Source organism: Arachis hypogaea, chromosome 4, assembly GCF_003086295.3.
Source record: "Arachis hypogaea cultivar Tifrunner chromosome 4, arahy.Tifrunner.gnm2.J5K5, whole genome shotgun sequence".
NCBI lineage: Eukaryota > Viridiplantae > Streptophyta > Magnoliopsida > Fabales > Fabaceae > Arachis > Arachis hypogaea.
This window is the reverse complement of record NC_092039.1, coordinates 114,366,093-114,386,850: the sequence shown is the minus strand read 5'-3', so window position 1 is coordinate 114,386,850 and position 20,758 is coordinate 114,366,093.

The following is a 20,758-nucleotide window of genomic DNA, read 5'->3' as shown; positions in this document are numbered from 1 at the left end:
TTTAAATTGAGTTAAAACATTCAAATTAATCCATTCACAGTTATAAAATCCTAACCTTTAAATGTCATCTTCATCATTTGTTTTAATACATTATTTCTTTCTTCTTTTTTGGTAATGTCTTTCTCCTCCTTATTTTTTACAGATTTTTTCTTTTTTTAAGTGTGAGACATGATGGGTGGTAGTGTTAAAAATCAAATAAATTCAAACATAAATAACTTTAGATGTTTTAATTCAAGTGTTAGAACAAACTTGATAAAGTTTTCAAATATTTCTGCACTTGCTCATTCGATTGTCTTCTTTAAAACCACGTTAACAATACTAACATTTGACAGGGATGATTTCGCATTTTGTGATTTTGTTCAGTACTTGTTGCTGTTAGTTGGTTATTTGTAGACTCCCTTTGAGAAATAGCAACTAATTTTTTCAATTATGAGAAGCAACTAATTAAGGAGGTGTGACAATTTTTTACTCTATTTAATTAATTTTTTTTCAAAGAATTTTGTTAGGGAGCTAATGGAGTATTTGTATAATATGTACAATGGGCAGTTTATTTAGCTCAATATGAATTAAAAATAAAAATTACACATGAAATAATAAATTTAAAAGCTCTTATTCAATTATTTCACTTCAAATTTCAAATTCTCCAATTTCAAATTTTAAAAAAATTCCGTTAGTTATTTCAAAAAAATAACTATCTGAAATCCTCCAATACTCTCTTCTTTTTTAACCGACGGCTACTTGACTTACCATTTCAATGTCACTACTTGACTTGCCACACGCCACTCACCCTTAATAAAAATAACCATCCACTTAAAGATAAAAATAATCATCCGCATACATAATGAATTGAACATCTAATATATTTTAATTATATATAACTAAACTCAATCCAATCAAAATAATCATCTACATAAAAATAAAATAACCATTCGCATACCTACTAAAATGACCATCCTAAATTGACCATTAAAATAGAAGAAGATGATTAATAAACAGAAGAAACTATTATTGTGGTGAAACATAATTTTGAAGGACTAGTCATGACAAAAGCGGCACTGTTGTGAAGCATAGGGCTCAAATCATGAAAGAAGCTAACCATGCTTGGATCCGAAGAAGAAGAGCATGGTGGTATCATCGGTGAGAAGAGACTTGAAGGAATGGGAGAAAGCAAAGGCGCATCGGAGGAGGTGAGGACGATGTCGGGAAGAAGGCACACACTGGCTGCGATGGAGGCGCTGGACGTCCGAGTTGATGCGGTGCTGTTAGTTTGACCCACACAATATGTGCGTCCTCCCTTAGCGGTGACCTATGTGGCAACGACGCCAGTCAGAATAGTGTCGGCGCGATTTCCGATGGTGACTGGTGACCGTGACGTTAGTGTACCGGCGAGACTCTATGACAAAGGCATAGAACGCTACAGACCGTATTGAGAGAGAAGTGAAAGAGGACGGTAATTTATTTATTTTCAAAACCGACGGTAATCCTAATATTTTATTTAAATTTTAAATTGAAAACTATTCAAAATTAATTAGTTGCCTATAATTTAAAATTAATTAATTACCTATCAAATATTTTAAATTTTAAAAATAATCTTATTATATACATTGTATAATACCTCTATTGTTTCCTCTCACTTTTCCTTCTTGAAAATAAACACTAGTGTTTATATATGTATATGTAGCACTAGCTATCACCACCATAGAATGATTAGTAGTTAGAAGAGGCTCAAACGTGTTTTTTAATCTTTTTTTTAAATATTTTATTAATAAAATATAATATTATATTATAAAGGTGAATGTTGTATATGAATAAAAAAAAAAGAGTTTGTAATTTAAAAATGGATTCACTTAATGTGGCGAAAATCCAACAAGTTTTTTATTTGGCTACGACAAACAAAAGCTCTGGTTCCTTAAGCACATACCTATCTCCATTGATCCCAAATTAAAATTTTTTTTTCAACCGCCAACCCTCACCACTCTTGACGCTATATCTTTTTTCAAAAATTAGCGTGACAAGATATGCATCCTCTCAAACGACGGTGGTGGCGCCATGCGCAAGATCCTCGTCGGTAAAACCCTATTCTATCTTAAAAATTTTATCAAGAAGAGGTCTGCGACACCAACGCCACAATTTCTGATTACTTCGATGTCGCCGTCGGCGCTGTTATCGGAGGCATCTTCACTGTTATACTATTTACCACCAAGAACCACAAAAGTCTGATTTTTGCCACCGAAGACAATTGGAGGTTGCTGAACAAGCAAGGTTAATGGGGACCATTTGGGATTTTTTTTTTTTGGTTTCCTACGGTATCCTCCAGCCCGGCAGGACAAGGACTAATCCGCCGCGGTACTGAGCTCCATTTAAGGGTTTGCCGCTGGCCAATGGGTTGCTGCATGCACAAAGCAGGATTCGAACCCCCGACATATTTGAAGAAGAGAGAAATACAGTTTGAAACGGCGCCGTTTTATTGCAATTGAATGTTAGATCTGAATGACGTCGTTTAATAAACTGTCAAGTTGGCATTTAATTATATATATCAGTAATGTTAAAACGTCTGGTGGTTTTTTGTCTAACGAGATTCACGATTTTGAGAATGAAAAATTTATTTAGTCATTTTAAAAAGTGGAAGACTAATCTAAAACGAGTTGAGCATTTTAGAAACTATTTTAGGCATTATTTTCAAAAAAAAATATAGAAACTAGCTAGTTTCGCTTGTTAATTACTTTTTTATTAGTGAATTATCATCATATTAATCTAAATTATTACTTTATTTACTTTAACATTCATAATTTCATTATCAATAATTATATATTTATTATTCCTAAAATTATTAAATTATTTTATAATTAAAAAATAAAAAGTAAAAAAACTTAATACAGAATAACATAACTTTGGATTAATTTTTTATTATTTTTCGAATATTTTTGTGAGCGAATATGAAATTGAATTAGTATCATTGTTTTTACCCCTTTAATTATACCAGGGCAGTAAACTATTGTAAAAGGATATTTGTACATTCAAAAAATATAAATTCTTTATTTTGTATTTAATAAAAAATGATAATATAGTTGTTTTTGTAATTTCAAAAGTTAAGAGTATTTTTAAAAATACCTAAAGAGATACGTTTTGAAATTAATTAATTTTTATTTATCAAATTAAAAATAAAATTAAATATAATTTTATATATTAATAAATATTTAAATTTATCTATAATTAATTATTGATGTCAAATTTTGTCTACAATCAAAATGTCTCTTCTATTTATGCCCATTATATTTATTATTAACAAAATTTCATTCAAATAAAATTATCGCTATCTATATTTATTAAAAGTTATTTTTAATTTGATTTACTAGACATATGTATTACAATTTTTAAAAAATTATCTTTTAAAAGCTAACTTTAATAAATTATTTGTGAAAAATAAAACTAAGAAAACATATGGAGGGGTAGAACTAGGAAACATGATAAAGATCTGAGAATTTGGAACCGTGAAAAGTATCGACGATTAGAGTATGAGTCCTTATCTATTTTTGTGGATAATCTTCCTGAAGATATATTGAAGAGAGAACTCATTCAATTGTTTAATTGGACGGGACGCATAAATGATATATACTTATCATAAAAACAAAAAAGTGATAATATATACATTTTTACGTTTATACAGTACACTGCGAAGGGGGGGCCTTGAAGGCTATAAGAGAAATGAACCGAATAAGGTTGAGAACGAGGAAAGGTTGTTTTGTGGGGAAAGCAAAGTACAGGAGAATGTCGGATATGCATGACATGAAGAGGACACCGAGAGGAGGAGATAATCAAATCACTATAATTCGTCTGCCACAACGTGAAGAGGCTCAGATTGACACACGTATGAATACAATAGAATCGAGAAAGGAGAAGAAAGAATAAGATCCGCACGAAAATGGATGGACAGAAAAGGTGGAAGTGGCTATGGTAAAAGAAATTTTGGACTGATTACGGAGAAGCCTGGTGGGAGGGACGCCGAAGGCTATTGATTTTAATTCTCTAAAAGATATGATTGCGAAAAACCTTCCTTAAGTCGTCTAAGTACGTGAACTAGGAGCGTATAAAGCTCTACTGGCTTTTGATAGTGTGTTGAATGTTGAAGAGCCATACACTTTTAAGGTGAAGAGCCTCTTACAAATTTTTTTATAGTGTATGGAGATGGGAGGAATCGAAACGTACTGAAACTAGAAGAGTGTGTTTAGAATATTTCAGAGTCATATTGCATGCATGGTCAATGGATACTTTTAAAACGATAGGAGGTCAATGGGGTGAAGTAGTTGGGTGCGATAAAATGATGGAATCATGCAATTCCTTCAGTATTGGACGCGTTCAAATCGACACCTATTTTATGGACGTGATCAACGAATGGGTACATATTACAATAGGCAAAAGTGGCTTTGATGTTTTGGTTAAGGAGGTGGGAAGAGAGACATATGGATTAAATTGTAATTTTGAATATGATGATGATAGAGGTGCAACCTACGATCAATGGAAGAATGGTGCAAAGAGTAAATACACATATACGATTCTAAGGTCGGAGAGGCAAACAAACATGTCGGAGCAAAGACACCAGGCGGCTGAACTGGTACTGTCGGTGACTTGGGAGGATAAAGAAGACAAGGACAAGTTGGTAATTTCAAAAAAAAATTGAATGAGTGGATTAGTGACAATTCAAAAATTAATCGCGTGAAATTAGTAACATATCAATCAAATATTGATGATATTGAAGGAAGTGCTGATTTAGTGGCAAGTGACATTATGAGTAATAAAAGAGATTCTCAACAAATCGTTTCTTTAGATTTTGAGAACAGGCATTGTGGGTTGAAAAGGGGACAAAAAGGAAACCAAAAAGAAAGCTAGCCTGTCTTCATATTGAGCCATATACAAAAAAAAGCCAAGGGCTTAGTTATGCAATTGGGCCCAAGATCCTCATATCCACAATTTTAAGCGACGCTGGGGCAGAGGACTCGGTTGGGCTGGGTTAGGTGAAAAGCAGGCGGGTTGTATGCACTAACATGATGGAGAGTTACCCTGATCATGCCGTATCAATGGGAGGGGGCCAAAACGGTGCAGGAGCAGCAGTGGTCCATGAAGCACGAGGTGGTAGCGCTGGAGACATTCAAGAACTACTTCGTGTGCGACGTACCTTGGTGAACCATGGCGCCACGGATGAATGTTGGGGTTGAGGTTGAGGAGAACGAGAATTATGGAAAAGGCAACACAGAGGAGCTTGGGGACACTGCCAACGTGACGGCTATATTGGCGATGGAAGACGAAAGGACTAGAGGAGTTAATGGGGATGAAGATGGTGAAGATTTGGCTAATGGAGGCTATGGCAATGATGAAACTGCCGTTGGAAAATATAGTGTAAACAGAGAGGTAACTGATAATGAAAAACATGGGGATGATGATGGGGATTACGTTACTGATGGTGAGAATAAATCAGAGAGTGAAACAGAAAATAGGAGCAAGCCTAATAAGGAAGTTGATGATGTAATTGGTGCTATGTATGAACGCAGTGGGTTGAAGGTAGACAGGAGGTTTTGGTGCATGGTAGGGATGGAATGAGAGAGAAGGTAATGATGGAAGAAGGTGATCAAAATAATGACGAAATATGTGACGATTAGATTTCAAAAGTGGAGGAGTAAATGATGGAAAACAAAAGGACTTGGGAATTAGTCGTGGAGTCTGGTGCATGGTTGTACAATGAAAAAGATGATATTATGGCTATCCTCCAAGCTCAGAATGAAAAAATTGCTCAGAGAAGAAGAGTGGCAAAACAAAATGCGAAAGCAAGACAATGCATACCAAAGAATAAAAAAGTGTTTAATAATCTTTTAAAATAATTTTTAGTTCATAGAATTTGGAGGGTTGAAGGGGATGGTAAGTTGAGAATGGTAAATGAGTTGAAAAAACAACACAGACTGAATATGTTAAGTTTGATTGAGACAAAAAGGCATATAGTAACAAAATTTGATGTAGCACGACTTTGTGGTGTGATAGTGTGGGGTGAAAATATGTTGAGTCTGACGGTACATCAGTAGGTTGTTGTTAATATGGGATGAAATGCTATTTAAAATGAGTAATTGTTATAAAAGGAAGAGATGACTTTGTGTTGAAGGGGTATTGTTAAAGGATAATTTCAATTGTGCTTTTTTCTCGGTTTATGGCGCTCATACTAGAGATGAGAAACATGTTGTGTGGGAGGAGTTGAGCTATATTGTTGGGTTATGCCAGGTCCCTTGTTGCTTTATGGAGGACTTTAATGAGATTGTCCAAGTGGAAGAAAGAAAAGGTACTGACAGCTTATCTGTATCTGTTAAAGAATTCAAGAATTGGATACATGATATGCACTTAGTAGACTTGCTGCTTAATGATCGCAAGTTTACATAGTTTAGAGGCTGGTCATGCAGTCGGATTAATATAGTTTTGGTTAGTCTGGAATGAGTTGAGAAATTTTCAGAGACTCGCCTAAGAGGAGGACCAAGGGGTTTGTCAGATCATTGCCAATGATAATAGAAGATACAAAATTAAAATGCGGACTGAGACTGTTCCGTAGCCTAGATCATGATTTACACACGAAGGTTTTTTAAGAATGATTAAGAAGGAATAGAGGGGATTAGGAGAGATACAATTCACAGATAAATTGAAAGCATTGACGGTTCCTCTGGAAAGATGGCACAAGGACAATTTTGGTGACATGGATCAGAAAACCATGAAGTTTGAGGAGGAGATTAAGAAGATAGACGACATGGTAAGCGGTGGGGTATATGATGAAACATTGGAGGCAAGAAGGAAGGCGTTAGTGACTTGTTACAAGAAATGGTATGTGAGGAAAGAGTTGCACTGAAAATAAATATTGTGATCTCAGCATTCGAAGGACATGGACAAAAATATAAGATACTTTTATAGCATAGCTTCAACAAGAATGAGGAATAATAGGATTGATGCACTAGTAGTTAATGGAAGATTGGTAAGAAATCAAGTTAGACTGAATATTTCTATCAGAGAGTTTTATAAAGAATTGTATCATCAGGAGGAGTCTCCTATGGTGGGCTTTAGGGATGGACTGATGGAGAGGATAGTTGAGGAAGATTCTATGGCTTTAGAGATAATGCCATCAGTGGAGGAGATTAGAGAGACAGTGTAGAACTGTGAATCATCTAAGGCCCCAGAAAGTGATGGATACAACATGAATTTTATTAAAAAAATGTTGGGATGAGATTGGGACTGAGTTCACAATAGCTGTGATGGTATTTTTCAAACATCCAAGTTACTAACATATTCTAATGTCACATGGGTTGCACTGGCACCCAAGTTCGTTGGGGTTAAAGAGATCAAAGACCTTCAACCAATTAGTATGGTTGGATGTGTGTATAAGGTAATTTCAAAGGTGTTGGTTAAGAGGATGAGATCAGTGATTCTAGAATTGGTTAGGGAGACTCATAGTGCGTTTATCAAGGGTTGAAAAATACATGATGTGTCACTTATTGCGTGTGAGACTGTTCATTGGCTCAAAATGAGAAGAAACGAAGCGGCAATAATTAAATTAGATTTTCAAAAGGCATACGATAGAGTCAAGTGGAGTTTTATAGGCATTGTATTATGAAAAATGGAGTTTGGGCAAAGATTGAGAGAATGGGTTATGGATTGTATCGGAACAACTTCTATGTTGATGCTGATAAATGGTTCACCAACGAAGCCGTTTAAGATAGAAAGAGGTTTGAGACAAGGTGTCTACTATCTCTATTTTTGTTTGTACTTGTTGTTGATGTCCTACATAGAATGGTAGGATAAGTGGTTAGAAATGGATGGATATCACCTCCATTAGTTGGGAGAAATAATATAAAATTGTCATATCTTCAGTTTGCAGATGACACTGTGTTGTTTTGTCCGCCAGAGGAGGAGACTATTAAGAACTACAAGAGGCTTTTGCACTATTTTAAGTTGATGTTGGGGTTAAGTATCAACTTTGACAAATTCAGTTTGAAAATAATAAATAAAGTGGAGGAGAAGCTTAGCTTATGAAAATCTAAGGTGCTCAACAAAGCGAAAAAGTTGGTGCTCATCGAAGCAGTATTGAATAGCTTGTCGGTATATTATTTAAGCTTATAAAAGATGTCAAAGGCTGTTGTTGAGAAATTGATTTCATTACAGAGAAGATTCTTGTGGAGTAAGGATGATGGTAGGCATGGTATGGCTTTGGTTAGATGGAAAGTAGTTCAAGCTCCAAAGAAGTTAGGTGGTTTAGGAGTCGGATATGCAATGGTTGGTAACATGACACTTTTATTTAAGTGGTGGTGGAGGTTTTTAAAGGAGGAGTGTCCGTTGTGAAAAAATGTGGTATGCTCTTGTAAGTTGTAACAACCTCAATCCTAATGAGCTACTATCCACCCTGGCTTTACCTACTAGAGGTGTTTATGGAAGGATATTTGTCAGCTATAGACTAAGGAGCAACATATAAGAGACAAGATGATAATTGATTTGTCCATGAAGATTAGTAATGGTAGAAGAACTCGATTTTGGGAGGATGTCTGGCTAAATTGTGATCCTCTAAAGGAAAGGTTTCCAAGACTCTTCTCGGTTTCAACCCAAAAAGGATTTGTCATAGGGTATGTGGGTTTTGGGATGGGTTTGAGTGGATTTGGAACTTCCAATGAAGGCGAGAGCTATTTCAATGAGAGCTGGAACTTGTGAATCAATTACATGACACTTTGAGGCCGATTAAACTAGTTTTTAACAGAGAGGATGGAGTTGTGTGAAAGTTTGATAGATAAGGTGTATTTTCTACTAACTCATTTGTGCAGGTGTTGCAAGCAGTGACACTTCTGGAGGATGTATACAAGTTATAATTTCACTAAGACTATTTGGAAAGGCCTAGTCCCTCCAAAAGTGGAGCTGTTTGTCTGGTTTGTTTTAATAAGAAGGGTGAATACAAAGGAAAGATTGTGTCGACTCGGGATTATTAATCCTGAAGATAGTATGTGTGTGTGTGTGTTATGTAATAAGGATGTTGAATATGTTCATCATTTGTTTCTTGGTTATGAATTTACTTGGCAGGTGTGGTGTGCATGGTTATCTGAATTTAGTAGTCTATGGTCAATTTCTGATACTTTGAAAAAATATTTTTAAAGCTGGATAAGTGCAACAATTAGGAAGGAGGAGTGCAAGAAGTAGTTGATGATATGTTTCTTTGCGATAGTTTGGAACGTTTGAATAGAAAGAAACAGGAGGATCGATCAGAATACAAAAAAAGATATAGAAAAAGTCATCAACATGTTACTTCTTAGTTTTAAAGAGTAGTGGAGATGTAAATTCTTTTGTTGTTAATGACAATGTCAAAGATGGTTGATTTTCTTTTCTATATTATTTAATTTGTTTGTTCGCTCTATTTTGTGCTGTGTTCTCTTATATATTTCAAAAAAATAAAAATAAAAATAAAGGAAGTAGGAGATATATATCCGAACTTTTGTTCATAGTTATTCACTATTGCCATTATGATATACAAATTTTAATCATTATTTCAAAGTTAAGTTAATGATATATGACAAGTTATTAAATATTGACAACTAATTCAATTTTCAAGCTAAGAAACCTATATATGTTCATTGTGTTCCTGCGTGGCTCTTATTTATTTGATGAAGTCTTTCAAAGAAAAGTACATATAAGAAATTTGTATCCCAGATAAAAGGTTAAGAGTGCAATTATTTTATTTTAAAAAATTGATTTTTTTAATTCATTTTGTTTCATATCATATCACTAAAAAATTGAAAAATAATTTATATAAAAAACTTTATCTATTTATTTAGCTTTATGTCATAAAGAGCAACCACCAAAAAAAATATATAAAAAAGTTACAGGCTTATTTTTTTGAAAGAAAAAAATTGATTATTTTTTTTATAAAATTTATATTTCAGAACCATTCTCATCATGCAAAATTGATTTCTTCAATTCGATAATTAATAAAAAAAAAAACTGAAAAATGCAACCTAATTCTTTGTTGAAAGATTCCTAATATAAAATTAAACTCTAAGGTAATAATTTTCATTTTTTATTTCTATTGCAAAATTGCATCAGAAAGAAAGAAAAAACCATATATATAGAATAGCAGGCATGAATATATAGAAAAAAGTATTTTGATCGGTTTGGATGATATTGTGGTAAGTTACACAGACTCGGCTCAATTTGGAATTTTGTAGAATTTTGATACTTTTATCCTATACAAATGACAAAGACAAAAGGTTAAATAACAATTATATTTAATCTAAGATGATCTTAAATGGTCAGCAACTAAGCAAATAATAACAACTTGAATTATACGAACCTCTATCTGTTTTATACGGTGGTGAAGTACAAGCTAAGTCATGGAGTTTCACATTAAACCCTTATTTTTATTTTAAACAAAAAAGCCAAACTAGAAAGTGCTATGAGAGTGGCCAACTTGCATGTAAATTGTACATCATGCCACAAATTGAGACTACTCAATAAGATTTAATAATTAATAACTGCTACAAACTAATCATGTAGGGGGTATATCCCATATATTTATACTCACACACTTCCAAGATTACTATTATTAAAAATATTTAAAATTCTAAGTAATTTAATATTAGACACCTTGATTGAGATATGTAATCTTTACCCTAAAAAAAAACAAATAGTTTCTGGTGCCATAAAATTTTTTTAAAAAACTTAAACTATTAAAAAAAAACACATAAATAATTATATTTTTATTTTTTATTATTTTATGCAATTTTTTTTGTTAACAAAAGGAATCAAGTTCTAAATTTTTCAATTATAAAAATTTTAACATTATACAATAAAACCATTTTTTAAAAAAAATTTTGAAAAGATAAAAAGAATCACAATAATTCATACATGTATTTTTTGGATTTGGATTTTCTAAAGTTTGAATTTCACTTTAAAGAATAAAGTGTAATCTCTCACCATTTATTTTATAGGTGAGATCAAGAATAAATATGAGAGAGAAATCATTCAAAGATAGAAGATCACACTTTACCTTCTAAAGTACAAATTTAAAATTTAGAGGATCCAAATTGGTATTTTTTAGTTAGACTATACCTACACACATTTAGCCGTACAAATCTAGAGTTCTAGTAAACTTGAAATGATACATTAAAAGTCTTACATTACTATACTTGAAGATATTTATAATATAGCTATTATAAGTAGTACTCTCTCTTTTTAAAGTAATTTTGGAAAATTAATTATTCCTTGTAGTTAGACCTACTAAATTATAATAATTCATTTCCAGAGAAAAAGTTACTTAAAAATAATCAAAATTAAATAAAAAATGATGTATTGAATCACTTGAACTAGCATATAAACTACAAGATAGCTCTAACAAAACCTTATACATGCAGGCTTATATTTATATACTACTCCCCCATCCATGACTATATATCATTATATGCTCTACTAGCTAGCTACTATTGTTTTCTTCTACTAGCTCTCTCAAAAAACATAAAAATCTTAGGTAATTAAAGAAAAAATTAAAATCTTGTTCATTTCTTATAGTTCAATAATAACATATATGGCAGAAACTGAGGATAAGAAACATGCTCCTCCTCCACCACCACCAACAGCAACAACCACGGAAGACGCCGCCGTCGTCGCGGCCACCACCACCAACAACATAGGTCAACAAGCAAACAATAAATCCAGCAACAACAACATGGTGAGAAGGTTCATAGGGGTGAGGCAAAGGCCCTCAGGGAGATGGGTGGCAGAGATTAAAGACTCATCTCAGCATGTGAGATTATGGCTTGGTACCTATGATTCACCTGAACAGGCTGCTAGGGCTTATGATGAAGCTGCTAGAGCACTTCGTGGTGACAATGCAAGAACCAACTTTGCACCACCCTCGTCTTCGTCATCACCGCCACTGCCTCCTCCATCTCCAGGTAATTTTAGAACTTAACTTTTGTTTTTTAAACCAAAATTAGGATTGAGGTTCGAACCTGCAATCTCTTAACCAAATATAAAAAGATTATATCATTTAAGTTATAGTTCGTGTTGAAATTTTAGAACTTAACTTTTTAAACTAGGAAGGTAAAAAATAATAATTAATTTTACTATATGTGTGGTGAAATTTCATATTCAATATAACTAGAAGTTAAATATAAAGACATCGAATTCAGTTTACACAAATCTACTATAGATTAAATTAAACTTTAAAAAAAAATAATCCAAATTATTGTACATTATGGGTGGAATATATATTTACCCATTCTCAAATATTGTATATAAAAACTCGTTAGCTATTCTATGTATTTATATATTTATACATATTATTTCAGATAGTTTTTTAACAAAGTAATTAATCAGTACTCATTAATCAAATTTCTCACAACAAAATAATCAAATATTTTATGAATATCACAAATCAGGTATTATTATATTTTTGTAATTAAAATATAATTTAATTTATTTATATTATTTATGACTCTTTAATATAAGTAAGAATCAAGTTTGATTATATTACTTGTAAAATTTGATTATAAATATGAATATATAGTTGGTTTTATTTCGTATGTTAAAGTATATGTATTTCTATACAAAGATTGACATATATAGTATATGTATTTGACTTTGTACCCTAATTTTAAATATCATTAATCAACTATTTTTTAAATTTGCTATATTTTAGTATTTGAGCACAAATAATCATCCCCTTCATTTAATTTATTCATATGATGAAGGAAATAATAACAATAATAAGCATGGATTAAGCTTTGCCTCATTGAAAGCAAAGTTGAGCAAGAACTTGCAAAGCATCATGGCAAGGGCTAATCACAACAACAAATCTTCATCATCAAAGAGTAGAGTGAGTGATCATTTCACCTTTGCTAGCATATTCAATCGCAATAGGAACAACAATCATCATCAACAACATGCTCCTCCTCCTCCTATGGTAATAGATGTTAAGAACATTGACAAAGTGGTGCAACCTAGCATCATAGTACCACCACACAAGGACCAACATCAACATTATTATGAGCCTAATAACAACAACAATTGGGAAACTTCAAGTGTCTCTGATTGTAGCAACGAGTGGATCATAAACAATAATGGGTTATTCCAAAAACATAGGTTGTTGTTGGATTCATCATCATCAGCAGGTTCTGATAATGATGGTGAGTTTGGTTGTGTTGGTGATCAAGGGGTTTTGGATCAACTAATGGGGTGGGTTGATAGCACTCAGATTAGTAGTAGTGATGAGGGTTTATCATCATCAAGGAGCAAAAGATTCAAGGTATCTTCTTCAGTTCTTGTGCCACCAACTTTCACTGCTTCTTCTTCTCCTTCTCCTTATTATTATTATGATTGCGCTTCTCCATACACTAGTGCTTCTGGATCTCCATATAATGGTAATGGTAGTTATTATGGTTATGGTTATGGCTCCCCTAATTACTATGGCTCTCACTATAATAATAGTACTGATGGTAAATAAAAAAAAAGTAATTGATAGGGTAAAAAAAGTTTAATTTTGATGTACTAAAAGTGTAAAATGTTTTACATAGTTATTTAATTGCATCTGTAATTTTAGATGATTATCTATGTGATCAATATATAAGATAATTATTTTTGCTGATACAATATTATGCAATTAGATGTACGTATAAAACTGTTTTATACTGACAGTACATCAAAATTAAATTCGATGGCGAAAATAAAAAAGTTAAACATCTTGTGTTTAATAATTGGATAGATCGAACATTGATTTATCTATCGATTTAAAGATGTTTAGACTTTTATTTTCCGACTTTATTGATTTGGTGTACAAATTAAAGTGCTTGTAAAAAGCTTCTTTACAAAGGTGAAAAAGCTTGGTTTAGCTAGCATGTTTCTTATACAATATATATGATGATGAAGAAAAAAATATATATAGATAGATAGATAGATACAAAGTATTTTGAATGTAAAAGTTTTATTTTCAATACTTTTGGAATGAGAACAGTTATCTTCTTGTCTTGTATAATTCTCGAATGAGTAACATCAATCTCCATTTTTTGTCTATATGCGTTACACACCTAACTACTTCATCTACTATATAGTATAATAAAAAAAATTCTAGTAAATATTATTATTTTAAATTAACATTTAGTCAATAATAATTTACATCTATATTAATAAAAATTAATATAAAAATATATATAATTTATATTTATATTTATCAAAATTTATATACATAAATTAATATAATTTGTATTTATATTTTTTAAAATTTATACACATAAATTAATACATAAATTTATTTATTAAAAATAATTTAATATTTATATTGGTCAAATACTGACTAAAATTATTAAAAATAGTTGGTTGCTAAAAAATTTTAAAAAATATATTTATAATTTTTTTTAAAGTGTTTAGAGGAAAGAAATGTAAAGGGATAATAGAAATTTCAGAGTATTAAAATCTCAAGAAATATATCTCTACTTAAAAAGTTTGTCGTATAGTTTTTATAAAACTAATTAATGAATTCTAAGTTTTTTTTTTTAAATATTATCACATTGGAACTAATGCGGACAAACAAAAAAACAAACTAAATAGCAACGACAGGTCTAAAGATGGTTACACAAATCTAATTTAAGCTATATATATTGTATTTATATCTACGTTTGTCTTTATATTAACATAAAAAATAAGTAAACAGAAAAATCTTCTTTTGTCATAATTTTGTGATTAAGAAGAATGAGCCACAATCTTCTAATGTTTGCTGAAGATAAATAATGTCCCCGAGTAAAAACATTAGTAGGAGTGTCAACTCAAGTTGCAGGTCTAACTTGTTCACAGCTTAGTTATCAGGAATAGGTGATTGCACCGTTTAGGTTATTGGGTTATTGAGTCATTAGTTCAACTGGTAAGTTACTGGTTGAATCGATTGATTCGATCTTATGTAAATAAAAAATAAAATATAGTTAAAAATTTAAAATACATATTTTCATTAACATTTTAAAAATATCTAGTTATTTTAAAATAATATAAAATAGGAACAATAAATATTTTGTTAATTTTATTCTATTATAAATATTTTTATTTTATTTTTATATTAAAATAACTATTATTTTCGAATTTTAATAATTTATTATTTAGTTTATATTTATTATACTATTATATGCTACAAGTATTTATTGAAAATTAATATTAATAGATATTATATAATTATAAAAAAATAAGTGAGTTTATAATTATTGTTAAATGAAAATATAATTAATTTAAAAATGAATGAGTTTTATAACTAAAATTAAAATAAATTAAATAAAAATAAATTATTTGTTGAAAGATATTTATATATATATATTAATTTGTATATATATATTGATAGTAAGCTTAATAGCTTGGTGGTTGTGAGTATTATGTTTTTTTTATGAGGGAGTTCGAATCTCAACTTCAACATTTTAGAAAAATTTTGAAGTTTAAACGGTTCGATCGAACTAATCTTACCAAATTTGATCGATTTTAATCGGTTCACTCTGAATTTGACCGATTCATACCGATTCGTTATCTCATCCGATCAGATTATTGGACCGAACCGACTTAGAGTTCAATTCACTAATTTTTCGATCAAACTGGCTGGTCTGATCCGATTTTACTAACAATGGTTCAGAGCCTATCAAACAAAATTAGTAAAAGTACATCATATATATATATAGTTATACAATTTCATATAACAACAATTAGAAGTGTTATTAAAATTAAAATAATATTTTTTAATACTTGAAAATATTTTTAATTTAAAAAATAAAAATTAAAAATATTGTGAAAATATAAAAATTATTACCGTTCATTTTTTTTATACACTTTACCTTTGTCATTTTATACGTTTTAGTCATATAGAATTTCATTTATAACTATATGTTTGAATTTAATATACAATTCAATATTTGAGTGTTACACTTAAATTTATTATTGAATATAAAATATATTTTAAATACTTGTTTCATCAATTATCAGCATAATTTTAAATTATAGTAGACTATCAATATGATAATTGAATTTCTACAAAAAAAATAGATCAAGAATATTATCCACCCTCTTTAAAATATTATTCTTTATACTTTGACAGAAAGTGTATTGTAGTTCTACGAACGTCATAGTGCATAAAATCACAAACAAAAAAAAATTCTCACACGCAAAACTTACTCCTCATATGTATTTCGTATAATTTTATCATTGTGATAAACTACTATATTTATAGTGCTTTCCATCACACCAGCAATGCACTAAAATACCTCTATCATAATGAAGAAAAATGATAACGAATTTCGATTTTTATAGACAAATAACCCACTTTACAAATTACGTGTTAGAATTATATCCAATCAATAGCTAACACATGTCTAGCACGTACTATGTGGTGTTACTTCGATGTTTGTCACGTGTCTAACATACAAGGTGTGTGTTGCTCCACATGCGTCCACTATATTTTCTGTGTGTTGAGTCATTACATGACCTGCGTGTTGGACCTGCCCTATCTACAACGTTCACCTATTTATATATATACTAAAAAATTTTATTTTTAACAAAAACACACATTTTTTATATAGAAAAAAATAAACCAAAAATTTTTTGTGAAAATATAAAAACTATTATCTTATGTAATTAAGATTATATAATCATTTTAATTACCATAATAATGACCATCATAAACTCTACATATATTTATTATTGATAAGTATAAGAATTAATTTTTAATTAGTTAATAATATTTTTTAATATAAAATTATTTTTTAACCATCAACTTTAAGAGTTTAGAATTAATTTAAGATTTAAAATTTATAATTTAAAATTTAAAATTAAAAAATATTAACTAATATTAACTAAAAAATATTGACTTTCTAATTAAAGTCATCTATTATATATAATGAGAATATAAGAAAGAGTTAATTAACAATTTTTTTCAAAAATTATTCTTATTATATATAATCTTTTAAGAAGTATTTTAATGAATCCAAGAATTAAACTTATGCACTTTTAATTTTAGTGTGATATATTTATTATTTTAACTAATCTCAAATTTTAATATTTGTTATTATTAAAAATATTTAATTTATAAAAATAGCTTTAATATACATATTAATTCAGGAACAATATTACATAATGAATAAATATTATTATTTTTATTAGTATTTGACAATAATAATTTATACACATATTTATAAAAATTTTATATACAAAAATATATAATTTATACTTATATTTATTAAAATTTGTACACATAAATCAATATAATTTATATTATATTTTTTTTAGAATTTAATCAATTTATACACAAAAATTAATAAAATTTATTTATTAAAGATAATTTAATATTTATATTAATTAAAAAACAATAACCAAATTACTAAAAATCTCAAAAGTTTTTTAGAAGGGGACCACTTTCATAAAGATGTCTAAAACGTCTTTTTTTTATTTATAATTAAAATTTAACAGATATAATTGATTAAATTATGTTATTTTTGTCAAAATTAGGCCAGACAAATTAGTTGGACCGAAAAATAGTGAATCAAATTTTGAAACGGTTTAAATTAATTTTATTTTTTATAAAAAATGACTACAATATCCCTATTATAGAAAATGACTAAAATATTCTTATTATATATATATATATATATTAATTTTGAGAATCCTAAATTTTAATTTTTTTTTCTTTGTCGTCATAGAATTAGAATTTAAAATTTTTAAAATTAATATATATATATATATAATAAAAATATTTTATCTATTTTTTATAATAAAATATTGTAATAATTTTTTGTAAAAAATATTAATTTATATCGATTTAAAATTAAATTTATTAATTTTTTAACTAAATTAATTTGTCCAATTTAATTTTAATAAAAATAAAATAATTTAATTAATTATATATATTAAATTTTAATTTTTAAAAAATATTTAAAAAAAATATTTTTGATATCTTATAAATGGCTTCTTTTTTAGAATCCACAAGTGTGAGCGACGAGGATTACGGAATGAAATATGAAGGGAACAACGAACGTTCCGTCCCAATTACGCAAACAAATATTAGGTTTAAGCCACGCTTCTTGGTTATCGCCCTCAAAATTAAACCTATATTTTCTCTCTTTAAGTTACTACTATAATTTAACTTCTATATCGTTATAATATTTTAATAATTAGGGTTTTGCACATTGACTTTGTAAGGGCGATATTATATTATACATATGTAGTACTTGGAGTATACATAAAACCATTAGTTAAGGTACCTTTAGTATCATGTCCCAAAAAAAAAAAAAAAAAAACAAGGCACCTTTAATATGTTGGAATTAATGTACGCAAACATCCGAAATAGTATAATAATAGTGAAGTTTTTTAAGTTTTATTTTTGGTAGAGACCGTGAAATTATTATTTAAAATTTTAAATAGACAAAAAATTTTAACATACAAAATTACGTTGTTGTACGTATTAGATAATTATGCTCACATGTGTATATATGGTACATTTTCCCCAATCATTTCAAAAACCCATTCAAACGTACAACTGTGTTCAAATCCAATGAGGTGGAAAATCCTTGAGAAATTACTAGACCAATCATTGTTACTCAATAATCTTATCAACCACCATTGTATATGAAATGATTGTTTTCCAGAAAAAAAAAAAAATTTATGTATGTTGTTATGTGTGCTAGCTAGTAGATTTCATGCAAATCACGCATCTCTGTTACTGTTAGGATGCGACATCAACTTATATATTTGGAATGCTCTGTTGAATTTATTTTGATTCAATTCAAAAATAATTTAAAATCAATTAAATTAAACTAGAATTTAAAATAGATTAAATTTAACAAATATTATACCATATATATTAAAATAAATTATTATAAAGTAAAAATAATATTGTATAATATTAAAAATATTAATTAAAATATAAAAATATAGTATAATATTATACATTTTATTTATAATATATTTTTTATTATAAAAAATTATTTTAGAGTTGAATTAGATGACTCAAAGCATAATTTGAATTTGATTCGAAAATAACTTGAAAAAACATTCAGTATGATCCCTGAAATTACACTCAAGTCTATATTTAATTTTTAAAGTTTTAGTGTGTGTTTGGATTACAGTTTGCAAACCAGAGTTTGCATAAAATTGATTTTGTAAAATTGATTTTGATGATAAGTTAGTTTGGGTTAACGTGATTTATGTTTGGTAATCTTTATATCAAAATTGATTATAGTAAAATAAATGTTGTTTGGATTATACTACTTAAAATCACTTTTAGATGAAAAATTACTAAAATAGACATCAATTTTATATACCTACAAAATCAGAATACTATAAAAAATAATATAAAAAATATTTATCATATAAATAAAATAAATACAATAAAAAATAAAAATATAAAGGAGAGTACTATAAATTTTATAATGTCACACAAAAAGAAAATATTCTATAATTTTTTTTAGTATCGTCAGTACTCTTTAATTTAGTATTATTTTAGACTATAAATTTTTATTATTTATGACTCTATTGTTACTTATAATTAATTTTTTATTTATTTTGTCCTTTTTTTATAGGATCATAATTTATATTATTCAAAATTTTGATAATAAACGTAGTATATAATAATTACAATTACAATTACAAATTTTACAAATTTAGAATAAAAAATAAAAAAATTAATACAAAACAAAAATAGAGTACATCAAAGAATAGAAAAAAAATTATACAAATAAGAAATAATAAAAATTCCATAAAACCAACAACATATATCATATGAACAAAAAAATACCATAAAACGTAAATAAAATTCATATGAATAAAATCAAATAAAAATAAAAAAAATTTCAATTTGTTAGTGATTGAAATAAATCTGAACGATTTTGATGAAAAAATGGAACTAAAAAATTATGAAGAAGCAGAAAGAACTACAAAGAATGACTGTGAAGATAATAGTTACTATAGAATCAATTCTGCGTTCACAAAGATAAAAATTGCCAAACATCAAAGTGAAACTTTCAAGAAGCTCAAACGGGCTTCTCTCTTCCCCAACCTGTTTGCCAAACACATCCTTAATTGTCTCAATTTAATCCTTAAACTTTTCAATTGATTCCGTCATTAAAATCATTACAGAGACTAATGTGATTAAAATTTTAAAAATTTAAGAACTAAATTAAGACAATTAAAATTTCAAAGACTAAATTAAAACTCGAATATAAATTCAAAAATTAAACAGAATATTTTTTTCAAATAACTTTAAATAAAAATAATAAATTATTCAAACTCAATAAAATATGCCTTTGATCCGGATTTGATTTTGGGTCCGTCCCGATGAACATCCCTATTATATACTCCGTCTCATTGATGCTAAATCCAAACATCTAACGTAAATTTGATCATGGTTAGCAGTGATTAAATATAGGTTTTATCTCTCTCTATTTATATCAGTTATTTTCTAAAAATTTTCTATGGAACACAGTTTTATGACGTCATTTTGATACAAACAAATATGCAATTCCATATAAGTATGAGACCCTCACAATTTCGTTTTTTAATCTAAACACACTGACTTTACTCCAAAAGCCCAATTATCCATTTTCTGCAATGCAGGCTTAATGGTAGCGGACTAGCGGTGAGTGCGTGAGTTGCTCTGTTTAAGTGGTCTGATAGTTAGTTCACTAGTCCATTTGAGTAAATATTGAAAATTTGAATTTCGCTTTATACATGCAGTAATTCAATATTG